The sequence below is a fragment of the Carcharhinus amblyrhynchos genome, chromosome 24 (genome assembly GCF_965287045.1).
Source record: "Carcharhinus amblyrhynchos chromosome 24, sCarAmb.v2.hapA, whole genome shotgun sequence".
Classification (NCBI taxonomy): domain Eukaryota; kingdom Metazoa; phylum Chordata; class Chondrichthyes; order Carcharhiniformes; family Carcharhinidae; genus Carcharhinus; species Carcharhinus amblyrhynchos.
Genome location: NC_137347.1, coordinates 42676125 through 42699473, shown reverse-complemented (window position 1 = coordinate 42699473; position 23349 = coordinate 42676125). Strand labels below are relative to the sequence as shown.

General features: G+C 38.7%; 1 protein-coding gene across 4 annotated transcripts in view; it reads left to right on the top strand.

The window, feature by feature from the left end:
- ahdc1 (AT hook, DNA binding motif, containing 1) overlaps positions 1-23349 on the top strand; it is a 184833-nt gene that overhangs the window by 128097 nt on the left and 33387 nt on the right. For all 4 annotated transcript variants that reach the window (XR_013889370.1, XM_080211326.1, XM_080211323.1 and 1 more), the window contains 2 exons: positions 10000-10099; positions 15618-15655. The gene's annotated coding sequence lies outside the window, so the exon portion shown is untranslated. The remainder of the gene's footprint in view (positions 1-9999; positions 10100-15617; positions 15656-23349) is intronic.

Below are 23349 nucleotides of genomic sequence, written 5' to 3'. Positions count from 1 at the left end.
CCAGCAACAGTAAAGGCACAGCGAAATATTTCTAAGTCAGGATGGTGAATGGCTTGGAGAGGAACTTGCATGTGATGGTGTTCTGCTTCCCGCTGCCCTAGATAGTAGTGGTTGTGGGTTTGGAAGGTGCTGCCTAAGGAGCATTGGTGAGTTCCTGCAGTACATCTTATAGGTGGTACACACTACTGCTATTATGTGTCGGTGATGGAGCAAGTGAATATTTGTGGACGGGGCGCCAATCAAGTGGACCTACTCAGAGGTTGGAGTTCTGCCCATGGTGGTGTTGTCATTGATTTGTATGCTCCTTCATGTTGTGCAATATGCAGCACATCACTACTATTCTTGATACCCTTGCTGGGTCATAGTGCAGTGTTCCACCTGAGCAATCGAGACGTCTGCAATGTATCTTAAAATGCCAGTGGCCTACTCAATGATACTTCTGGTGACATGGTCGCTATTGCAGTTACACTCTCTTTATGGGGTCCTAAAGTGAGTCAATATCCAAGTTCTTCACGGTTAGCCCATTTCTTCTAGAAGCCAATCATGGATCAGTGTTGGTGACTGAAATAGCTGAGAGAATTGGGAACTTCATAGTATGAGCAAGTTTTGGCAGCTGCCAGGGAACCTTGCAGAGACATGAAAAAAATCTTTGTGGTGGTCACAAACCTTCTGTACAGTGTGCAGAAGGACTTCCTGTTGACAAAAGCAGTTTGAATTGAGGCCATTATGGCAACATGGGCACAATCAATAACATCCTGCACCTGAGGGAAGCCTGCTAATTGGGCAAAAACTGTGGCTGTTTGCGTCTGAGACGCCAAATCTATGGGGAAATTAATGTGATCCCCCACAAGAACAAACAGAGCATTAGTTATAGCTTTAATGCAGCTGTTTGCTGTTGGACTGGGATATATCAGACAGGTCTCCTGATGATCCGTAGAAATACCCTGAGGCACAGAAGTTGAGAGTGATGGTTACCTACACGGCCACTTGGCAGGGTATGGGGGTTGATGGATTGTGGCTCAAATTGTTGCTGGATCATGTGCCATATGTCTGTCATCGCTTCGCAGCTTAGCGTTGGTCACCTTCGACTCTGATCCTCAGTCATATTGAGGAACAATGTTCAAGGTCTGTACACCCTTCCCAGAGAGTAATACCTATTTGTTTTGCCTTGCCACCTCTTTCCTGGTGTGTGTGCAATAGCCTCTCCTCCCTCCTGACCTTTTGCCCTCCCTCTGGTTGGTCAGTGACTGGCTTCCATGCCCTCTGTGTGCAAGGGAGTCATGTCCATCTTCCATTCACACAAAATGTTATGCACCCTTCACCAGTGCAGTGTTCTTCCTGGCACCTCGGTGCATGAGTCTGTAGGGGCAACAATAATTGCTCTGCAAGACCAGGAGCTCACCTTCTCACTCCCTTGGGTTAAGGGAGGACAGTTAGAATTTTTTTGTGCCATTGCGAATTTTAAGGCGAACTCCACAAGCGCAGCCTACTTCTTCACGTCCACCAGCTATCTAAATAAATTTGACAAGTTCAGACCATGCTGTTACCAGTTCCACTTTGCACACTTTGGGTTTCACACAGCTAGGTTATCAAAATCCAATGAGTGTGGGGCAGCAGTTGATTTAAATAGCCAATTCCTTTTGCAAAATATGTGAAATGGACCCCACTCCATTAAAAATGAGAAGTGCCTTGTTTGTGGGTGGGACTTACGAATTCCACCTTCCTGGTGAAAATTCAAGCCATTCTTTTTCTGTGTACCAGCTCTTTTGCTTTCTCACTGTTGTTTTTCTTTTACTTTCTAACCTTTTGTTTATCTCATTCTTTCAGTCCCTTGTTTCTTAGAATGTTTCCCCCTCCCCTCAACTCTGTTGCTTCTTCCTGTTTTTTCCTATCACATTAGGTCTATGATACATATCTATGATATCTACATCTATCTTATATGGGGTAAGTTTTTCACTCAGAGGGTAGTGGGTGAGTGGAATCAGCTGCCGTCGGTGGTGGTGGTGGAGGCAAATTCGATAGGTTCTTTTTAGAGACTTCTGGATGAGTACATGGGGCTTAATAGAATTGAGGGTTGTAAGTAAGCCTAGTAGGCAGGGATATCATCGGTGCAACTTGTGGGCCGGAGGGCCTGTTTGTGCTGTAGTTTTTCTATGTTCTATGATACTCAAGGGCATCTGCTACTAGAAATTAAATGATGCAATCCTCAGAAAAGGAACACAGAATTTGTCTCCTGCTCGGAGAATGAGTAATAATCTCAGGAGGTAAAACAAGAAATTCACAGTGCAGCTCAGGAATAAAGCTCGATACTAATTGGTGGAGGTTGTCCCAAATGTGGCAGAGCTAGCAAGTCCATGGTGATAAACTGGATTCAAACCTCTGAAAATAATGCAATATGAACCATTATTTCTGAATTTGTCCCATCTATAATGGATGGATTTGGCAATGATGAGATAACATTGTTCGATAAATCTTGCATACAAGTGGCTTTTTTACAATTCTGCAAGGTTGAAAATGTGGATTCTTCACAGTGCAGGTGACTGTTCAGCCCATCGAGTCTGCGGCAGCCTTCTGAAGACATTTTACTTAGTCCCACTCCCCTGCTTTACCCCTACAATCTTTCTTTCAGCTAGCAATCCAATTTTCTTTTGAATACCTCAATCGAACCTGCCTTCTCCAGCCTCTCAGGAAGTTTGTTCCAGATTCCAACCACCCTCTGGATGAAAAAATATTTTCCTCACATCAGTTCTCTTTTTGCCCATTATTTTGAATCTGTGCCCTCTAGTTTTGATGTACTGTTGAGAGGGAACAGTTTCTCACTATTTATCCTGTCCATACCCCCTCAAGATCTTGAATATCTCCATCAAGTCTCCTCTGAACCTTCTCTTCTCCAAGGAAAACAGATCCAACCTCTCCAATATTTCCTTAAAGCTACCATTGTTAATCCTTGGAATCATTCTTGTGAATCTCCTCTGTATGCTCTCCAATGCCTTCACATTCTTCCTCAAGTATAATGCCCAGAGCTGGACACAGTACTCCAGATGAGGCCTAAACTTGTGTGAAATCATACTTGTGGCCTGTAAAGTTGGTTGAGAGTTCAACTTTCCTCCCAGCGGCACTTTGTTCTGAGGTCTGAGAATAAACCCAACTTGTGGGATGCTGCTCCTCACCTCCTATGGCATGTGCATTACCCTCAGTGCCAGTGGAGTATCAGGCTGTGTGAAACATTGCACAGTATGTCAGAGAATGCAAGCTCCTTAAAAGAAAAATCTCTGGCCTCTTTGCCACAGTGCCGCCATTTCCTAATGTAAATTATACCAATGTGTGGAATGCTTACTGACATTTGCATTGTCAGGTAGTCGTTAAAGTGTGATAGTGAAACATAACTTTTTAATTGTGTGACCAGAAGGAGTGCTTGGCTAAAATGTGTTTCTGTAAACATAGGGAGGGGAAATTGTGGGGAGATGCCAGCAAATGCTGCAAATCAGAAAAAAAAGCCAGGAATGCTGGAAACACTTCAGAATTTGTGGTAAGAGAAGATTTTTTCGGTGTAACTTTTCATCTTGCTTGATATTATGCAAAGCAAGTTCAAAGTGTAACTGCCCATCTTTATCTTCAGCATTCTGCAGCTCCCTAAACTGAACATTGACTTCAATGACCACATATCATTATAGTCAACCTCCATCAGTAAAGAGGCTATGTGAACTGGATGTGTTAATAGGAGGGACAAGATTGGTTGTCATGTGAGGTGAGGATCGCCTAGTGAACATCATCCTGATGGAGGAATCTATGTCCCTTGATGTTGGATTTCATTAGTTCTCTTCAGGCCTCTGTGTCAAACGCCTTTTCTGTCAGTTTTGCTTAGTTAGCTGCCGTGACTTGTCCTTTGGCTAATAGAGGTGGGTGGGGTGGTGGATGGAATTTTAATGGATTGATTGGATGGAGTTGTGTGAAGATTGGAAGGATATTGGGAAACTAGCTGCAATTTATCAATGTACAGCCTGTCCTGGGGCAGGGCATAGCACAGATAGTCAAAGCAGTCCCAGTTAGAGGCTAGAAGCCTAATGTGCTTAGCCAGTTTAACCTAGGGAAGCCGGGTTTGCTCCATATCAGGAAACTCAGGTGCAGTTAGGGATGGACTACCATGGGAGTGGGGAGCTGGCGGGGGGTGGGGGGGGCAACAAGATGCCTTTGCAGTACTGCTAGTGAACCAGGAGGAGCAGAAATGCTTCCCTTTAGCTCCCCAACTTTAACATAAGATCTCCCTGCCCCATACCAGGGAGCAAACACTCCCAGAGATTGTGGTTCATGCCAATCACTCCCCACTTACCTTGTGATTAGACCCTTTCCACTCCCAGAATTCTACAATTCTCTTTGACTCTTCAAATCTTGAAATTCTTTTATTAGCTTTATCCATATTTGTGTTATCATCTTTCTCTTTCTTATCATGTCTTTCTTTTCTGATTAACACTTGTTCTTCCTGTTTTTCTATTGTATACACATGTTTCTTTTCCATCTTTTAGTTCTGATTCTGTTTAGAACATTTTTATTAGCCCTGATAAAGAATTGCACCAAAATGTTAATATGCGTACATTCTGTATAGGTTGTAATTCCTTTACCGTGTGTTTCCAACACTTCCAGCTTTTAGTTCTTTAAACTATGCATTTGTTCAAAAAGTTGTATCCTTCTCTGTTTGATATGTAACAGAGGAACTCTGAACTTTGTGTTGTAAAATTCTCTAATTTATATCAGTATTTGTAAATTCAATGTATAGCAACACTAGTTAAGGACAGATTGCAACTAAGACAGTAAATTTGGATGATTTAAAAACCTGAAGTAGTATGTAGAATATTCTTAAATCTGAAAGTGAACTAAAGGCGAGTAGCCAAATCCCGCCCTTCAGTTATTTTTCCTAAACTACTAGACCTTCACTGTCCTAGTTTATGACATTATCTGAATGTCTCGATTGGGTTACAGCCTTTAAATTGCTTCGAGGTATCTGTTATTCTTTCTGTAATCATGAAAACATTGGCATTATGACAGGTGATGCCTTCAGGATGCGTACAGCTGCACTATACATTACCTGCTTAATCCATTCTGGCATAAAGCTATATTTGAATCTTAAAATGGCTTTGAAGATCACTTGCATTTAAAAGTACTATATGTGTTGATTAGCATGTTAATTTTAAGTGATTATTGCATTGTGATATACTGCAATGTTGAAAGTACATGGCATTTTTTTTTGCTTTACAAAGATTTTAGATTACGATGTATGATTCAAAAATCATATTGCCAAAGGCTCCTCTTTATTTGCTGAGGTTTCAGTTGCCATTGCAACAAAGAACATATCACTGTTCCTTTGCCATGACCGTGGCAGACTGCTTCATATTAACACCTACAACAGCTCTTTCATCTGATAACTAATTAAACAAATTCAAAATTTGAGTGAGTTTGAATTTGGCTTGAGCAGATTTTAACATTAAATTAATATTTCTCTTCAGTTGACCCATCAAAGATATATAGTTGCTACAACAATTTGCACTTGAATCCCAAGCGTGATTTAGTAACATGGGAATAGGGCGTGGGTGGGATTACGGTCGGTGCAGACTTGATGGGCCGAATGGCCTCCTCTTGCACTATAGGGATTCTATGGTTCAGAAGAGCTGGAGAAATGGTGGCTCCAATTTCTTCTTGACCAATCCAACATTGCTCCTGACTTTACTCTCTCCAGACTTTCCCAGTGAGACTCATGCCTCTGTATCTCCATATGGTGCCAATTAGGTAATTGGTTCATTGTGTCTGGGTGTAACCTGTCTGTGTGCCTTTCTGGCCCTACAGTTTTTTTCCCTTGGTGATTAAGCAGTGCTAATGTCAAAATAATTAATTAACACATGCTAAACATAAATCTCTTATATTAAAAAAGCAGAGAAGTTTTTTGCATATCCAGGTGGGGAGAGGGAGCTCCATTTCACTTTATGGCTGACTCAGTTCTGTTTAATGTTCTGTATTAGTGACAGACAGGAACAAGATTCATTGCTCCATGAAACAAACAGTAAGGGGGAGGGGAAGGTTTTTTGTAGTGGTACCACTAAATTAATAAGGTGTTCACAATTTTTGCATCTTTTATTATTTGTCAATTTTGTACATGAATTACAAACTTGTGCATCTCATGAGTCCTCAACAAACAGCCTTTTTTGTTCAGATAGTGGCTTCCAAAACATGAAATGAAGAACCCTTGAACACTGGCTCATTATTCAGCCATCAAGAATTTAAGCAGCAGGGGAGGTAAAACTATAACTCGTTTTTTTGGGGGGATGTTGGGGGGAGGTGGAGAGTTAAGATAGGGAGGGATTGAGAGAAGCATAGAAAGCTGGATTTTTCAGCTTCAAACTCAAGCAGAACTAACAAAGCCTCGAGGCTTCACGATTAAATTTTTAAGTTTTCCATCAAACTACAAAACACGTTGTCCTGCCGTGAGCTGCAAAAAAGTACTACTGGCAAAAACAAAATAAAACCCAAGTTTTCCTTTCCTGTTTGGGGAAAAAGGCAAAATACTGTGTTCAAGGAAGAAGGAACCTTACACTGAATTCTCAAATGTGTCTAGAATGACATATTCGCAATAGATATTAAACTATTAATGGACTCGTTTGTTCATGAACATGTGGCGTGTTTGCCTACTTCCTCTAAGAGAGCTGAGGGTTTATGTGTACTGTATGCTCTCTGTGTCACATTCAATAACATCAACTCAGCCATGCTTTCAGCCAGGCAGTGGGGATTTGAGCTGTCCAATGGTACGTAGCACAGCATTACTGGCACTTCATGTCTTTCCCGTCCCTTGGAGGCTGGAGGACGAGAGGCCACCAATCATTACTGCTTCAAGCTCTCACATGTGACTCTGAGGAGACAGCAGTGAATTCTAATTCGGGAGTGCAAATTGATGCACTCTGTCTCTAAATTATTGTAACAAGAAGCAGAAGAGTTGCGTGAATCATGCAGTCGCCTAGCTTGGGAGTAGCTCTGCGGTATCATTGCAGTATCTGTGGTGAACATCTTTGGCCTCTATATCACAGGGTTGTCATGATGGAGGTTTGTGGTAGTACATTGATCGCTCACCCTGTACCTGGTACCATAAATCTTGAAAAGTTGCCTTTTAAGTTTAACTTTTACCGTTAAAAAACCCTTGTGATCATTTTGACCCTTTTTCTGTTGAGCTATTACTGAATTGATCATGCAGAAGTAATACAACAAAGTGGAAAAAAATGATATATATTAATAGAAATCTGGAAGTACATAAAAGATATTTCCTTCAGCTAAAGATCATACAGAGCTTTGAATGTTTTAGTTCCTCAGTGATTGAATTGTGGTCTTTAATTCTTTCTCCGATATTTGCTATTTTAAATAGGACATATATTTCTGTGATTTCTTGTTTGGGCTGGATCCTGTCAGAGGTTTGCTATTTGATTTCTTGATTAGTTCACTTGTTTTATGTTTGACAAAACTATTGAGCCAATAACAATGTAAGTGAGAGATTGCTAAATGTGGAAGCATCATGTGACCAATAGTATATTAATGACGAGATGTCACATGCACACTGAAAGCCATACGTTTCTGTGTTGCATTGGCTATTAAATATTGGGAATTAAAGACAGTAATAAGAAAGGAAAGGGAAGAAAAACTTGCATTTATGCAATGCCTTTGACAACCTCCAGCCAATAAAGCACTTTTTAGAAGTGCAATCACTGTTGCAATGCAGGAAATGCAGAAGCTAATCTGTGCACAGCAAGCTCCCACCAACACCAATTGATAATGATGATAATGTTAGTAGAAGGATAAATATTGGCCAGAAATCCATGGAGAACTCCCCTGCCTTTCACAATAATGCCCTGAGATCTTTTACATTCATGTGGGAGGACACATGGTTTTGATTTGATTTGATTTATTGTTGTCACATGTATTAACATACAGTGAAAAGTATTCTTTCTTGCACACTATACAAACAAAGCATACCGTTCATAGAGAAGGAAACAAGAGAGTCCAGAACGTAGTGTTTCAGACATAGCTAGGGTGTAGCGAAAGATCAACTTAATATGAGGAAGATCCATTCAAAAGTCTGACAGCAGCAGGGAAGAAACTGTCCTTCAGTCGGTTGGTACGTGACCTCAGACTTTTTTTTCCCCGAAGGAAAAGGTGGAAGAGAGATCGTTCGTGGTGCATGGGGTCCTTAATTATGCTGGCTGCTTTGCTGAGGCAGTGGGAAGTGTAGACAGAGTCAATGGATGGGAGACTGGTTTGCGTGATAGATTGGGCTACATTCACGATTTTTTGTGGTTCCTTACGGTCTTGAGCAGAACAGGAGCCATACCAAGCTGTGATTCAACCAGAAAAAATGCTATCTATGGTGCATCTGTAAAGTTTGTTGAGAGTCGCAAGTGACATGCCAAATTTCCTTAGTCTTCTGAGAAACTAGAGGCGTTGGTGGGCTTTCTTAATTATAGTGTCGGCCTGGGTGCTCAGTTTAAAATCCTATCCAAAATGTGGCACTTCTGACAATATAGCACTTCACTGGGAGTGTCAGCCATATTTGTGCTTAAGATTCAAGTCGAGAGGGCATGAATCCACAGCCTTTTGACTCAGATGAGAGTTCTGCCAACGGAGCCAGTTCTGATGAATAACTTTTCAACTGTATGCGGCTTATTATACATTAACAGTATAATTGCAGGACAGGAATTTCATGGAGCAGTTTTGGAACTTTGAGTACAGTGATGATGAAGTTTGCTGTAATTGTCATTGTGGGGTTTTGGAAGTGCTTCAAATATGTGACATGAACCATAACTTTGAAACTATTCATAAACATTCTGAAAATTGCAACAGACTTTCAGTTGCTCTCTTTGCTACTTTGGTTAGGCCAGTGGAGTACTGTGTCTGTGTCTATATATTGCAAGATGAGCAGACTCTTTTAAGAATCGAGAGCTGGAGTACTTTAAACGAGTCATTGAGAAACAAATGATTAACTGTGACACTCTTAACAACATCCATTTTTGCTGTATTCATTTTAAGTCTTGATGCTCTTCCAATAATTGGCTCAGAGGACAAATTGCGTAACCCTCTCCCATCCAGTGATTTTTTTGCCGAGAACTGCAGTCTCTGAATATAGAGTGTAGCACAGCGTCATTGCAAACATCAAGTAAATCAAAGTGTCTAATTTTTAAATAACTCCATCAGTCAGTTCTTTGTTATTAATAAATATTTTATGACAAATTGTAGTTGATTTATTATTTAGAAGGTATTTGATCCTAAAAAGCACAATCAGCATCTCCCCGTTCCCCATCCCAGCTTTCCAGAGTAAAATGGAGGAATGTTTAGATGCTGGTGGAGTGTGGTATAGACTGAAGGAAGGGCACTGTATTTGTGTGGTCTATTTTGACTGTGTATGCATTTTAGTGCCTGTGTCTGAGGACAATAACAGGAAAATTGTGGTGTTTAAAATGCTGGCAGTGTTCAGAGTCTTAAATTAAAAGCATGCTGTACCTCTGGGAGACTGAGGGGGGAGGAGAGAAAGATGAGGCAAACTTAATTGTGTAGTCTTTTCTGGTGTCTGGCTATAGATCACACACAAGAATTACAAACATGTGTTTGCAATTCATATATATATAAGTGTGTTTCACTCTCTCACACTCCCTCTGTTTCTTTTTTTCTTCTCCCTTCCCCTCCCCCCCCAAGACCCCCTGTCTCTCTCTCTCTCTCTCCCCCCACACTCTCCCAACCCCGGTTTAAGTGAAGGAACCTCTAAATGTTATATTTCCAGTAAAAAGTGGGACTGCAGTGCGATTTCATTTGTTTACACTGCACACAGAATTTACATTTGTAAAGGACTGGTCTTTTACGCAAATGATTCAATGTTTTCAGTTTGTTTTATTCTATAGAAAAGACTTTAACAATGACCTACACTAACAGAAAACTGGCCGTTCCCATCTGTATCATTTATACTTTTTTTTACAGAATTCTCCTTCGGTAATACAGCACTTAGAGCCAGATGGCTTCCAGCTTAATGAGCATCTTTTTGTGCCAGTTTTGAGAACAAATGGTACTGGGGCTAAAGGTAATGAAACCTTTATTTTTACAATATCTTTGTTAATGGGCCTAGTTCATTATTATTGCATTCTCATGATGTATCTGTGAAGAGGATTTCGTCATTTAAAAATTGGTAATATGGTGTGAAGCAAAAAGTGAGAAGGGAAAAAACCAGGCCACTATAGTCTATAGATAAATAATAGATTTTCGTCTACATTTGGTGAGTGAGGCAATGCAGGAAATTGATCTCAGATGTCACACTGATGTGTTTCAAATTAATGCTTTTCTTCCCAAGTTTTTTTTCAAACCAAGCTGTGTGCGCGTGTGTGTGTGTGTGTGTGTGTGTGTGTGTGTGTGTATTTTCTCAATTTCCATTTGTTTTTCCCTTGAGGGTGTCTCTCTGTAGCCCTCTTCATCCAGGAAGGTGGGCACTGTGTGGAAATTTTCACAAACACATTTGCCAATTAATCTTTATGCTCAGTAAAAATTGCTCCCTGCAAAAAAAAATCTACCAGTCTTCTCTGCTCAGTGGCATGTCATTCGTAAAGAAATAATAGTCAAGAAAGTGTCATTCAGCTGCTGTGGAGGATGGAAAGCATTTGTGATCTACCGTGTGCCAGCACTACACTGATGAGAGAGAAAACGTTCCATGGCACAAAATGTTGCAGAGCAGGGATTTTTAACTTGCATAACAAATGGATCGGGAGAAGGTAATAACAACTGAAGCAAGCTCGACAGTAGGGTCTGCATTTTGTGAAAATGTCTGCAATGTGTAGTGACAAGACTTACATAACAAGAACCACCTACAGTACACCAGAGGACAAAGAAAAATTACATAAAACCTCAAATAAATGGATAAAACAGGAAAAAGCTAAAGTAGCTGCGACCAAAGAGTGCAAAATTCTATCTCCAGGCTACAAAATGCAGCTGTTTTTTCTAGATTTTTTTTCCCTGGAGCTTTTAAATGTAATCAACTGAGAAAAGGTTAGTAATACTTGTGTTTGCTTTATTTAGTAAATTTTTATGTCTGATGTATCCTGTATGTGTGTATAAATTTATGCACCTGGAATATTAAAGACTAAATGCTGTTTTTTTAAAAAAATAAATATTTGTCTGTTCGATTTTGCGTCGGGCACTGTGCTGGAAGTTGGAATCCCTTCACAAGACACTTGAAAATGTTGACTAATCTGTTTATGAAAGTATGGCCATTAACCCTTTGGTGGATTTATTTTACAGCTTTCAAAATGCACAGCTCATTCCTATTGTCATACTGCAGCTCAAATGTTTCTGGGGGATAGTATATAATTATTGTAAGATGGAAGCCCAGCATATGTGTTTGCTTGTAATATTCAGTGAAAGTAATGTTTTTTGTGTGTGCATTAGAGTAAGATAGGTTGATTTTTTTTGGAGAGTGGTTTGGGGGTGGGGGTGGCTCCCTTCTTGGTGTTTGGTGCAAGGTTTCTCAGAAGCTTAGATTTTGTTCCTTTAGGAATATGGAGGCATTTATCAATTCTAATGTTTCAATCTAATTACACATGAAAAGTCATGTCAGGAATTTACAGGAAATTATATTTGCAGAATAAGTATTTGATTTTGGAGCAGGTGCACAGCATACTGTTTTCCATATTAAAAGTAATTTTAAAAAAATATTTGAATTCAGTCAACATTAAGATAAACTCCGGTGCTTTTTTATATTAATGGAATAAAGCTTTGGCAATTCTAGAGACTAGCAGTGAGACTCCTCTCCATAATCAGTTATTATACAGAGATGCCAGAAGCAATGCTTAATGTCCAAGCGTTGTTCAAATAAAACAACCTAAGATTAACCTTCTTCTCTCTGCTCTCCCCTCAACTTAACCGCCTTCTGATCCCCTGTTGTATAACCCTGGCATCTCATTGTTTTTGGGGGTGGAAAGTGGAGAGGATGGAAGTTACGGGTATGGTAGCTTTGTGCTTGTATGACTTGAATATTAATCCGAAGGCCTAGACTGATGATCCAAAGGCATGACTTCAGATCTCACTTTGGAACTGGGGACTTTAAATTCAGTTAATTAAATAAAATTGAAATAAAAAGCTGGTATTAGTAATAATGACCATAGAACTGCCAGATTGTGATAAAATCCCTATAAGGAAGAAAATCTGACCACCGCACCTTGTCTGTCCTAAATGTGACTCCAAACCCACTGCAATGTGCTTACTCTTAACTGCCCTCTGGTTTGGCCTAATCAACTATTTAATTGTAAGGGGTCGGCAATAAATGCCAACTTTGCCAGCAACACCCACATCCCTTGAGTGAATTTTTAAAAATTCTGAGAGATTTTGTAATGGTGGTGGTATTTTAAAAATATTATGGCCATAGTCCCTCAAAGCTACACACAACTGGCAGAATTCATCCAATTAATAGAAAAGAATATTTTGGCTACTTCTTTCATCTTCAGGTTTCATTTGACCTTGAATTTCTTCATTGAACTTTTTATATATGTTTGTAACTGAAATTAACTAACTGTTAAAATAAATAAGATTGCATGCTTTGTCCCAGAGTTGTATGCTGGAAAGGTTCAAATAACCATGGCAACTGTCATTTCAGTACCTATTGATGCACTGTTTATCCTATGAAGTTTGAAGAAATACTTAAACGTATTGGTTGAAACAGCTCTACTGAGAATTTAATATCTTCAAACATTGCTGTTATCTATTTGCATCTTGCCTGCACTCTTTTGAGGATGTATTAATGCCTGTTAAATGACATATCTGTCAGCACTACTATTTCATGTTTCCACTGTAGGCAAGCCCACGTATCTGTATTATAATTATTGAGTTATTCTGTATAATTCTGCAGATCATATTCCCAAGCCCCAGTGTGGCACCTTACAAGTCTTGGCCTCACTTAGAGCTCTCTGTGACTTCTTCCACCTTAGTTCAACCCACTGCTGCCTACATATTTTTGGTTAACATCTTAAAAACTGTCAGAAAAGAAAAGTAACTAATTCTGTTTTGCCTGCCATTCATATAGAGGAAAAATAATTTTAAATACTTAGAGAACTAACCTGAATCTACAAGATGTTTATAAGATTAAATAATAAAGTCCATAGTTCTGTAACAGTTTATATACTGGGTGATTTTAATCTAACAATATATTCTAAGATGCCTCAGAGCAAAATTACAAACCAGACCACCTGAGAAATATTAGGACAGATGATCAAAACTTTGGTCACATATATAGATTTTATGGAGTGAAAAATAAGACACAAAGGAATTTGAATTTTTTTTAAATTTTAAAATGAAGCCTTTGCTTGACTGGAAGCCAATTTAGGTTAAGGAGAGAGGGTGAATGGGAGATTTTCTGATGAGCTCAAGTTTAAAGAGGATGGAATGTTATTAATGTCCTATAGAATACTAAATAACCATAAAGTAAAATACTACCATTCTACAATCTCAACTCCTCAAAATTACGTTCAGTGACAGAATTTACCTGTACTTACTGATAATTTTGAAAATTTCAAAGATAAGTCTAAAAACATCATGCAACCATAGAATCTCTACAGTGGAAAAGGAGGCCATTCGGCCCATTGACTCTCCACTGACAACAATTCCACCCAGGCCCTACCCCATGATCCCAATATTTACCCTGCTAGTTTCCCTGTACTAAGGGGCAATTTAGCATAGCCAATCCACCTAACCCGCACTTTGGACTGTGGGAGGATACTGAAGCACCCAGAGGAAACCCATGCAGACACAGGGAGAATGTGCAAACTTCACACAGACAGTGGATGGAATTGAATCCTGGTCCCTGGCGCTGTGAGGCAGCAGTGCTAACCATTGTGCCATCGTGCCGCTCATAAGCTGATGATCACCTCCAACATTAGTGCCCACCTTTAGTTTCATAATAACTACATTACTCAATGTTGAATATCAACTAATAAGAATAAACATTGATGAGATCACAAAATTGTAAGTCCTTGTCACACTCTGGGATTTGATCACAAAAATCAAGGCAGGCACTCCAGTGCTATACTGAGGGAATGCTGCACTATTGAACCTTTTGGATGAGATGGAACAAATGACTCTTATGGAGGTCAACAATACCAATGCACTGTTTTGAAGAAGATGAGATATTTAAGTTAAGGTTCCTTTTAAGTTTCAGGTGCATATGATGTTATCTGTCATCCAAATTTCTCCTTCTTCTATCTTTTTAGTTTTCAATCAGATTTGCAGCACATCTTTTAGTAATTCCTAAACTCGGAGAGTGCTGCAATTGACACAATTGCAGCATTTTCCAAGTTAAGGAATTACTAAAAGGTGAGCTGCAAATCTGCTGGCTTGGAGCTCACAGGTGTGTCTAAATCTTGTAATGATGCATTGTTTGCTCACAGTAGCTGAGGGTGTAATCTCATCAAAAATGCTAACACTCCTTAAATGTTCAGTACCATTTCTTTGTACTGGAATATCTACTTCTGTCAGTTCTGCACCTCAGTGGAGCTGTGACCACAACTCTACCAGGCTGCTCAGAATATGCATGTGTTGTCATTGGAGGTGAAAGTTGTCAGATATTGTAAAGAAAATACAGTTAACAAGGATCCTTTAAAATGCGCAGTTGAGAATCCAGGGCAATTTTTGTACACAGTGGTAGCAAAATTTTGGTGGTGTTAACAAATCTCGAGGCTTTGTCTCATTGCTTGGACGCATTATAATCTTAATTCAGGTAGCTAATATACAGTGATTGTTATTACCAGTGTCTGTATATGAAGATTACTACATTAAGGTGGCAGCCAGATTAGGGCCACTGTTCAGAAAAGAACAATATTAGATGGAACATGTAAAACCATTGTGGTTAGAAAATTTTGGCTTTAACCTGATGAGCTTAAAAATATATATTCAATATATAACTGATCAAGAATAAAAACTGATAGACATTTTTCAAATGTGGTAGAAGATGGACAATTGAAGTTAATGTTTTATTTGCATGTGTTTTAAATTAAAAGTAAAAATTATTTCTAGTCAATCTCCAGCTGGAGCTTGTAGGGTAGGGGTTGCAGTTTATTCTCCATTTTGCTTGAAACCATGAAATAATGAAGCGATTTGTGGGCAGGTCATATTGCCTACCTTTCACCCAAAACAGTCTGAAACAGGAGTTTGTGGTTGTGAGATGGCTTGTGTTAAGATTGAAGGATGATGGTCTTGGATGTTATGGCTATGATTTTCTGTTGCTTTTCTTTGTTGAATTTAATTTTAGTTACATCAATGTGGATTTATTTTCTTTCCACTTGCCTCCTGGGTTATCCGTATGTGTGTATATTCACTGTGGCCATGAGAGTGCATACCATCTCACTTTTGAAATTGTAGGTTCCTAGCCTGTTCATCAGTCACTGAAACAGTAAAATTGCAATCTTCTAACCTAAAGTCATTGCCTCTAATTCAGATCCAAACTACCCACATGACCAATGCAATTGGATAAAATTTATTTAGCTTTTGATAGTATAGCCTCCTGAGATTTGAAACTTTTGCATACTAAAATGTTCTACTCTATTTTTTGTCCCAATTCCTAGGTGTTTACTGAACAGTAGCAGCAATGTTGCATTTAAAGGTAAGCGTCTCTTTACTGCTTATGCGAGTCTTGAAGCCAAGCTAATTTTGGTGATTTAGTTGTCCAGTGCCACATTGGGGTTTTCTTAACATTAGTACGTCAATTGAGGTTCATTGATTAGTTCTCCAAATATGTTAATTGCTCTTAAATTGTGATTTGGAATTGTGATCTTTACAGAAGTAAAAATGGCAAATTATGGTACAGGAATCAATTTAAAATGTAGTTTTATCTCATCAAAAACCTCCTGATGTTTGGGAGTACCAATAAAATAACTTCAAAGTCAACCATAAACAGAAGTATTCATAGGCCAGTTTCTAAGAATTTTAATCCAGGATCATTCTCAAATCAACCTTGCTGTTCAAACATTTTTTTAAAAAACTGAGACAATTACTAAAATTGTGCTTAGACAGATAAAGTGAACTTACTTAACTCTGCTTTCATTTATCCACTGCTAAGCTTCTGACATATTAATAGTGAAATCAAACAAGAAATGTTTCTGACAGGTACAGCAATCTAACATAGGTGGTTGTATTAGACAAGATATTGGGTGGATAACAAAATACAGACCAAGTGTAGTTGAAATCAGTTCATTCAATCTCACTGTCACCATTATTAATAGTTCATTCAAGAAGTTTTAAAACAATTGCACTTTAGGAATGTTTTATTTCAAAATACTGACATTTCCAGTTGTGGAGGGGTGTATTGGAGTTACTTCTCTTCCTGCTAAAAGAAAATGAATAAATAACTGAAATGTTTGCTCCAAAATTATGAAATCTTTTGGTAATCAATTCTTTATTTTGACAGTGATATTACAACTGAGTTGGGAGAGTTGGTGAATATAGGCTTTAGTCAATCAGAGAGTCCTTTAACTGCAGAATGGAAAGTAATCTTGTGCCAAAATTAATGACTTATTCAAAGGTCTCAGGGAGCAAGGTTAATAGGGCGTACATCCCACATGCTCAGTTACATGGCAGGACGTTAGTGCAATAAAAAAACCACATCTGTGTCCCCAACATGAACAGCAGCCAGGCATTGTTGTCCTATTCATCTCTCAAGTCTCACTTTGTGCCTGCCTTGAATGACTGCTTCAAGACAGGACATAATGAGCATAGCTATGTGATGATTATTCCTTCCTGCCAAGCCTACTCAGCTCCTTTGCCTGACCCTGGCTGACTTGCCAAATCTCCTTTCTTTTGTAGCCCTCATGCTGCTACTTTGGCTGAGCTAGCTTCTCTGCTTGTGTCCAATCTGCCCTCCTTGTTCTGTCCACAGAACTGCTCCCAAATCTGGACTGGAATTCTGTCCTTTTCCTTTTGTTTCCCTCATGTATAACAACTGTACAGTTGGTAACACAGAAAGAGAAAGTGAGCGTCCTTGATTAGTACTGGACAATGATGAGTGAGAGCTGTGCGGAGAAGGTTGTTCACCATGAAATGATTTTCATGTTATCAGAACAGGAATTTAAAAATGTTTATTTTTAAAGGAAGAAAATCACATTTCAGAACCATTGCACATCATCAACAGCATTGATCCAAATTTGTGTGGGCTGATCTTTCCCTACAATCAGCTCATTCCAATTCAAACATTTTAATTTTGATTCCAGTCATCTACACAATAAAGAAGTTGAACCAAATTATTGGGGGAATATTTGTTAGTATTGGAAAGCCATGAGTTCCTGGCTCCCTTCAAAGCCTACGGCCGGAGTCTTCCAGCTGTTCATGTCAGCGGAATCCCTCAGTCCGCCACTGGCGCATCCCTGCTGCAGGTTATTCGGCAATGAAGGTACATCCAAGGAAGGAAATCCCGTAGATCCTGCCAGTAGCCAAAATATGTGGTGAGTTGTACGGGAAACCCGCCCTACGCTTATGACAAATTCCTTTCTCTTCAGAGTATCATTCCAAATCACAGAACACCTCATACAAATATAAGAGTTACAAAGTTTTTTTTCACTTCCTTAGGCTTTAAATTCACCAGCATTTAAATTCAATTTATTCATTTATGACATCTTGCTCGTTTTGTAATAAACAGACTGCATGGTGATAATGTGGGACTGATCCCTCTGCATCAGAGAAGTCCAGCATTTGGTCATTACCTTGTTTTCTGTCAGATAAGCTCTGCCAGAACAGCAGTGGAAGTGTGGTAATTGCCTTCATTCCAAAGAGGAAAACAATCAGCTAGAGGTTCCCATTTCTTCCTATCCACTGCTTAGCTGGGTATGAATGGACACTGAGTTTCACTTGATCTTTCTAACCAATCTTACTTGTTACTGGGTGAGAACAGGGTCAGTTGGGCATGTCTGCCATATTTGCTATCCAAACACAGATGTTAAGTGGTCCATTGTGACCCATTCCCATGGAACTGTGTCCAAATGTGAATCCCAGCTTTTAGGAGAGCAAAGAAAAATGTCAAGACACAGGAAGAAAAACGTTTCAGCATTCCCTAAATGTGTCTCAATTTTAAATCATTCTATTTATTGTATATACTGTAGATAGTTCCTCCTAAATAATCAAAGATATTGAAACTAAAACAGCAAATGTTCTACCATTGCAACATGCGCTTCAGATATAACTGCTGCATTCAACAAATTTAATATAAGCATAACATGTCGCACATTATTTGTTCAGCTTGAGATTTGTCTTTAATATTGAATATTTAATTTACAACTTACTTCAAATAATACTGACAATAAACTGAGACAATGTTTTCACAAGCACTTACGTTTAACATAAATGAAAAGTATACATTTCCCCTTAAGCAGCTTCTCATGCAGCTGATGCAGCATTTTAAGCGAAATGCATTAAAATCAGTGAAAGTGTCCTGTGATTTCTAATTTGGAGATGTGATATTTAACTAGACATTTTAGCTAATGTTTCTTTAAGATGATGCTAGATAAGTTTTGTGGCAAGATGTGTATTCTTGTTCAATCAATAATAAAACCCATTCTTCCCTGACTTTCCATTGATAATTGCTGTGGGATTAGCTATAGCATTGGGCTTTGTGAAAGTATGGGCAGTCTGCAGGTAGCAGCAGTAAGATTCAGTTTGAATATTGATATCTGATACTGTTATCTGCCAGCCAAATAATGTACATCATTTTGATGCCAGTATTGAGGACATCTTAGATTACCATTTTAAGGAAGAGGCACCTTACCCCAACTAATGTGCCCACGCTATATTTTCTCCTCATTTCCCTTTCTTGAATCCCTTTGTTTTCCATTACTTATTCTATGGCTTAAGGCATGCTGGCAAGTCTGTATTGCACATCTCTAGTTGCTTGAAGAAGATGGAGGTGTGCTGCTTTCTTGAACTGCTGATAATAATTGTTTTTACAATGTTATACCGCTGAAACATTTCAGAGGCATCTACATAGTGTGGGACTTGGGTTGCATGAAGGCTAGGAATGTGGCCATTCATTGTATTAAGAAGGCAAAAGGGTGGTCTGCCAGTGCGTCACTTTGCCACTCTGAAACTGGAAGGCTAATAGCAATTCTACCAAATGGTTATCATTTTGGACGGGGAAGGGATTAGTTCCCACTGACCATCTTGTTGTAGTACAATAGCTGACGATGGGAGCCTGAATGGGATGGGCATGGTCACTAGCATAAGTCATGCCTCATTGCCATCAGGAGTAAAAACAAGTGTTTTTTTTAGTGCTTAAGGTAAATTAATTTGTCTGATACTAAAATATGATTTCCCTTATTACATGTTGCAGCTTTATAAAGCACAATTAAATATTATTTTGAATTACACATATAAATATATAGAGATCTAAGAATCAATGTTTATTTAATATCTAATTCTTTTAAATTTACAATAATCTATTACTATTTGCTATATGATATAAAGGTGATTACAAAGATTAACATGAGTTGTCCTTCACTTCAGGTCTCCTTCACATCTTGGCCTGTTATCTCTTTACCTGACTCTTTCAATTAATGCTTTAAAGCATAAAACCCTTGCTTCTGTACAGAATGTATGACTCTCTCCAGTCTGTGTATTGTACAACCTAAAATCTTCCTATAGAATCTTTGTTTTATTATTCAGTTAGTTATCTGTGGTTATATAGCTATTTTGCTGATGGTCCATGGCAGTAGCAGCAAAGGAAGCTTAAAATTCTGTCTTCAGTTCATCATCTCGCCAGTTGGCTGTAAGCCTTACTAATATGATAACTTGTCCCCCAGTCGAAGAGTGTTTCAGCTGTTCATGACTTCACCCCTAATTAGAACACTTAATTATAGAAGATCTCATTTTATTTATTTTCTTTTGAGAGACTAATAGAAACAAAACAGCACATTTGACTTGAAGTTGGCTGTTCTGTTGATCAAAGATGGGGTGGCATTTGATGACCAAACATAAGACACTTCAGCCTTTTTGCCTGTAATGGGTTACATAAGATTGACGATGAGGAAGTTGTAAAAGGAGCATGAATATAAAGCTGTCCAGAATGCAGGATATTTAGGGCTTCAAACAATTATCAACATCATTCTAATTCAAGTAGAAGTAGCAAGCATGACAATGCTACATTTGAATAATGAACTTAATTGAAGGAAGGATCAGAAAAGTTATGGGAACAATATACAGTTGATGTTTGTATCCCCCAACACGGCCCACATGTGACTCCAGATCCACAATAATGTGGTTGATTCTCAACTGCTCTCTGAAATGACCTAGTTCAAGGGCAAGTAAGGTTTGGCCTCAAATGCTGGCCTTGCCAGTAGCACTCACATCCCATTAAAGAGTTAAAAAAAACTTCTGGTGTCCATAGAAATTAATAGATTATGAGCTCATGTTCCACAGTGAACAACATTCATGTTGTTTTTGCTATAAAGCAAAAGATCTGCAGATTCTGAAACAAATCTGAAAATGCTGGCAAGACTTAGTAAATCAGTCAGCATCTGTATCACGGGCAGATGTAACGTGGACCTTCATCAGCATAGACTTGAGAATGCTATTTTTTCCAAAGAACACCAATCAGTTGTGAATAAAGTAGTCAGCTGCTCTAGTTAGCTATCAGAATTATAGAAGTTATCTTTAGAATTTAGGATTGGGCCCAAAACTATAGGGTCAAGATTACAGTATTCAGAATATCTGAATGAAGTATTAGCATTATTGATATTTGTTTGCATTTGTGGCTTAAATTCCATGACAACTAAATGGTAGAACTAAATTCATCTGTAAACTTCATGACCAAAAGCAGTTCAATGAATATTTGTGGAAATTGGAGTTTTTCTTCATCCAGTGACCAGCTTCTGCATCATTAATGAAATATCAATTTGCATCAAATAAAAGACTTGGAAGCTAAGTCATAGCAGCCATCATTGATCTGACCACAGTCCTTGGTAGGAGATAATGTAATATCATTAATAGTGCTGTTGATAACTCTACTTTGTCCATCTCATTCTGTCTATCCAGTTCGAAGTCCCAGGAAGGATCTGCTGAAAATCACTCAGGGACACCTTCCTCTGTCAGCCCTTCCCACACAAAAAAGACAGTTGAGAAAGTATAAAGCACTCAGATCCTTGCTGTTATTTATTCATTGAACAAGTAGGAAATTCAATGTCCTGCAGTTAGACTTGTGCAGCCTTCTACTGTTGACTTGCACAATAGATTTTATAGAATAGAAAGAAATGGATGTTCAAGATCACTGTGTCTTGTCAGCATCCTCAGCACCAGTACTAAACCTGATCAATCACCTAACCTTTTAACTTTTTAATCACATAACAATGCAATGTTGAACTGTATTTATTGTACATAGGTTAAGTTTGGAATAGGTTATTGAGGATTCAGAAAGGCTGACCACTTCAAAGAGTTGCTGGATGCCATTATCATTTTACTTATGATAGCTGAAGTATGCTTGAGTGTTTGGCCAAAGCTGTTGTCTACAAAGCCAGACCAGAGAAAGATTAGCCATTTGGATCACAGAATATAATTTGTTCATTCAGAAAGCTTCCTCAGAGCAGAAAGTCTATACTGAGACGCTCTGTTGCTTAAATCTATCTACAATAAACCTAACATAGTCGAGCGGGATAGATGATTCATTCTAGTCCACAGCATGGTTTTCCAATAGAACTAAATCACAGCCAGTTAAAATTTTGCTTGTCAGCACCAAAATGTCTCATAATTACATTATTTTGTATGGTCTATTTCACTCAGCCATCCTTCTCTAATGTAGGTAGGTAACTCCTTTAAATTATTCAGGAAAATAGGTATCAATAATCTTTGATATTTATAGATCAAAAAATGAATATGCTTTGGAATGATTGCCATAATGAGTTAGCATCACATCCTTACAATTCTGATACCTGGGCTTGAATCCAACCCAAATTCAATCTGTAATGAGTTGGGGCAGTTGGTACTATGTTTATAACTGGTAGGGCCTGTGGATGCTATAGTGAAACTCAGATATGGCTTGAGCATTTCCTGAAAATTGGTATCATTTAAACTGATGATTTTTAAAAATAGCAATGACTTTATCCCCACTTTTAATCGTCCTGCTATATTCTCTAATGTTCAGAAGCCTGAAAAATCACACTGTGAACAGGAATTGCAGGGAAATTGGAATCGATTAATGCCATGCTTCTTAGTTCCCCGGAGCAGCTCATCTGCCTACTTTCTGTTGTAACGGACATAAACAGATGATTAAAAATGAAGCGTGAAGCAATGGTTTTGGATTTCCAACAGTGATCTCCTCGGATGATCTAGGGGTCACAGGAGTTGATGTATTGTACCTGTACAAAGTATTCAATATTTGGCAGTGACCTGTGAGTAATGGCAAGATGGTATTGCAAATGCCACATCGAACAATTTTGTTTTGGCATATCTTCCATCTTTGGTTCTTTGATATGCCAGAGTTAGTGTGCTCACTGTATTTGACATGTTCAGGAACCCAAATTGAAATGAGCTTCTAGAAGAATTATGTTTCAGTCCACACTACTTATCTAGGCATGGTTATTCTGTGTGAAAGATGAGTTACTGGCTTTAGGATATTTTTGATAACTGTGCCATGTTTCCCATATCACCCAATTAGATCGGCTCTATAAAATATCTCACCCATGTTCTTCCTTTTTGGAAAAGGGTTGATGCCAGCCAGGAAACTATGGGTAAATCAAGATAATGTGCTGTTGGAAATCTGAAGTGCAGGAGGCTGTTTGGGCTGGAAGTTAGCGCGCTGGTCCTGCTGGAGTTAGGATTAGTGTAAGTAAAATAAAAGAATTTCTAACAGCCAGTGTGTCCCCAGAATGCAAGGATGTGTGGTAAACTTCAAATACACTCTTACAATTATCATACCTACTCAGGATTGTTAATAGCCATCTCTTCTGTTCCCTATCAAATTGTTTGAGACACACTGCTATGTGCCATATTCAATTGGAATCATTTCAACTGTCTCTTCCCTTTCTCAGTTCCTCTGTGTTTCATTTCACCTTATTCAATTACTGACATTTCAAAGTTTTGCTGCCCTTCAAGAAACTTCTTCAGTTTCTGAAGGTCCACAGCTGTTTCTCAGTGGTTAGTCAGAGAGACATGAGATTGAAGGTAGAGAAACTTGATGAGAAATAAATTAAGACAGGTCCCAGAACACATACAAGGGTGAAGAAATATAAAAAACATGAAGGGGAGAAAAGCAAATAAATAATAAAAGTATTCTAGTACATCATTTCTTCTTCAGTTGCTGCTTCTGAGAATTGTCCTTCTTTC